Raw genomic sequence first — 841 nt, forward strand, 5'->3', positions numbered from 1 at the left:
CCAAAGACTGAGAGAAATGGAGAGTTCCAACCATTGTCCTTTTAGTATCTTATTGTTCCTCTCTCTGTTTTTTGTGCTGGCCTTTCTATTCTGTCATTTTCTGCCTTTGTTTAGTTGGTAACAGTTGGTTTCCATCACTCACGTTTGTTTGTTTAAATCTCTATCCGTTGTGAAATAAATTTTTTGCTTGTTCGATAACTGTACTCAGGTGCTGTGTGAAATACAGTAGCAATGGTCCACAGTAAAACTAGTAACCTGGGATACTTGGGGAAGAGAGGATCTGGGATTTCACCAAGTATCTGGTGATCCGGGCTGGACCCCAGAGGGGGACACATTGAAGGAACTCAAGGGTTAAGGTGGCTGCTGTAGCTCAGAGGAGGGTCCTTGAGTTCCAGCAGGCTGGTGAGTTTGGTCACTAACATCCAGCTGCCAAATGCAAAACTCCCTCTTCCTTGTGGCAGGTGGCAACAAGGAGACTCACAGTCCTCAGCACCCTGAGAAGGGTCACAATGTGTCTCTATGTTGATCCACCTGTCAAATTCACACAGGGAAAGCTCCCGATAGCACAAAACTCTGCCCTATGAAATCATGGAACATGTGCTCTTTGCTCTGTGAAAGCATGTAAAGAATCCAAGCGCTGGAGGACAGGGTTTGGGTCCAGAGTGACCTAGACAAATTGGAGGATTGGGCCAAAAGGAATCTGAGGAGGTTCAACAAGGAGAAGTGCAGAGTCCTGCACTTAGGATCCAAGAATCCCAGGCACTGCCACAGACTGGGGACTGACGGAGTGAGGGGGGTTTGATAGCAGCCTTCAACTACCTGAAAGAGCAGCAGTGTGGGC

The sequence above is a fragment of the Mauremys reevesii genome, linkage group 14 (genome assembly GCF_016161935.1).
Source record: "Mauremys reevesii isolate NIE-2019 linkage group 14, ASM1616193v1, whole genome shotgun sequence".
NCBI classification, from domain to species: domain Eukaryota; kingdom Metazoa; phylum Chordata; order Testudines; family Geoemydidae; genus Mauremys; species Mauremys reevesii.